The sequence below is a fragment of the Chrysochloris asiatica genome, unplaced genomic scaffold (genome assembly GCF_000296735.1).
Source record: "Chrysochloris asiatica unplaced genomic scaffold, ChrAsi1.0 scaffold00079, whole genome shotgun sequence".
Taxonomy (NCBI): domain Eukaryota; kingdom Metazoa; phylum Chordata; class Mammalia; order Afrosoricida; family Chrysochloridae; genus Chrysochloris; species Chrysochloris asiatica.
This window is the reverse complement of record NW_006408597.1, coordinates 11,211,096-11,213,662: the sequence shown is the minus strand read 5'-3', so window position 1 is coordinate 11,213,662 and position 2,567 is coordinate 11,211,096.

Sequence of the window (2,567 nt, the reverse complement as noted above, 5' to 3'; positions counted from 1 at the left end):
ATAAATACTGTTGTTGCATGGAAGAGATTGTAATCATTGCAATGAAACAATGGTGTTAAGCCAATGTTCTTCCATGTAAACTATCACTCAGTTCATAATAAAAACTTAAAAAAAAAATGCATTGCTTAATTTTCACATATTTGTAAAATTCCTAACTTTCTTTCTGCTGTTGATTTCCAGTTCATTTTTTTTTTAATTTTACAGTATTTTTAATTTGAAACAAAGTTTAGAAATTAAAATACAAGCAAGTGCCATACAAATGAGTTAACAAATTAATAAATAAAATTTACACATCACCATTTGCAAAATGGCCAGGTCTTTATTCCCCACCTCATTCAATTACCCATCAAAGCTGACCTTGCAGGGTTTTTGCCTGGTGAGGTGACTCTCTTGCATCTAAGACATACCTGGGAGCAGCCAACAGCACAGGCTCTTTGCTGATCATATTCCCTCATGCTAGACAACAAGTGTTTGCTTACAGGCGGATCTAGATAGTCTAGTTCATTTTTTAAGGAATATTTTCCACAATTTTTTTAAGTTCCCAGGATATGAATAATTGCATTCAGAATTCTTTACTAGAATTTTCAAATTACATTCAAACTAATGTTCCTACATTTAGTTTAACTTTGCCATGTATGGTTGGTTCTTCATGATGAATGAAGAAACAGTCCAAAACAGTCTTTTGAGATCCAACTTACTTTGTGGCCATTAGGCAGAGAATAGAAAAAACGGAGCATAGTAACATAAAAGGGGAAAGTATACTTGCTTGAAAGAAGAACAGAATCTACAAATTCAGAGGATATGTAGGAAAAGTTAGACTAGTGCTGAAATGGACTGGTATTGGGCATTTTGAATCAGACAATTATATGCTTTACTATGCTACGAATGACAAATGCACAGGGAATGGCATAGAATTCATCTTTAAAAAGAACATTTCAGTATCTCTCTGTCCGTGATAGAATAATATCCTAAGCCTACAAGAAAGACCACTACTATTCAAATTTATGCACCAACCACTAAAGCCAGTGTGAAGAATTGAAGAATTCTGACAATTTCTTAAGTGTAAATTGATCAAATATGTAATCAAGATATATTGGAAATCACTGGTGATTAGAAACAAAGAGGAAGGATCAGTAGTTGGAAAATATGGCCTTGGTGACAGAAATGAAGGTGGATATTGCATGATAGAATTTACAAGACCAATGAGTTAGTCATTGAAAATATCTTTTTTAGACAACATAAAAGATGATTATACACACGGACCTCACCAGACAGAATACACAAGTGTGGTACCTTGAATTTACTTGATATGGCTTTTCTATCCAAAGTCTTCTTAATTCCCATCAGTGAATGGGTGGAGCCATGCAAATAAGGTATACAGAACTCTAAGGCTGGGATTATTTAGATTTGCCCTCAAATTAAGCTTAATAGGAACCATCCCAGAAGAAGAGATGGAAGATCCCAGGACCATCAAGAAGGAAGAGCACTAGTGGAACATGAGGTGGCAAGAGATGGTGGCATAGAGAGACAGAGCAGCTTCAGGCTCTAGGTTTATGGACTGAGTAAAGCTAAGTGCCAATGGGTAGGAGACTGGCTTGAAGAATGTATCCTTTGGGCATTCACAGATTGTCTAAAAGAGCTTTGTAACATTTGCCTGAGCAGGACACAGGCCAAGAAACCACATGGCTGAGAGGTCAAAGACAAGAGTGAGGTGTGTCTGTAATATTGCAGACAAGGAATGTTCCTGATAGTAGAACTGCTGCATCCTGGGCTTTTTTGGTCCTGAATTATACCATTTTCACTTCCTTAAGAAACCCCATAATTATGAGTATTGTTATGAGTTCTGTGTGGCCATTGCAATGGATTATCTAATCCAGATGTGAAGCAGAGAGGGCTGTGGGAGGGATGGTTGGTGTCAGACTAGGGTAAAGAAGGTTGTAGGGTGGAAGCATGTCTGACCTCTGCTTCATAGGAATTGGCTTTGGTCTGATTTTAAGTTTGATTCTCCTAACCTCTTATACAGTCATTGGAAGTCAGTCATGTTCCCCACATGGTTGTTTCAACAGGAATCAAATTGACTATATCTGTGGGAATAGATCGTAGAGAAGTTTAATATTATCAGTCACAACAAAACCAGGTGTGGACTGTGGAACAGACTATCAATTGCTCATGTGCAAGTTCAGGTTGAAACTGAAGAAAAGTAAAACAAGTCTATGAGAACTAAATATGACCTCGAACATATCCCACCTGGATTTAGAGATCATCTCAAAAACAGGTTTAATGCATTAGACAATAATGACCGAAGAGCAAAAGAACTGTGGGATGACAACAAGAACATCATACAGGAAGAAAGCAGAAGGTCATTAAAAAAATAAGAAAGGAACATGGATGTTAGAAGTGACTCTGAAACTTGCTTTCCAGTGTAGAGATGCTAAAGTGAATGGAAGAAATGAGGAAGTAAAAGAGCTGAGTAGAAAATTCCAAAGGGCAGCTGGAGAAGACAAAGTCAATGAATTATAATATATTATGCTCAGCATTTCTCAAGCTGAGAGAACTGAAGAAAAAAA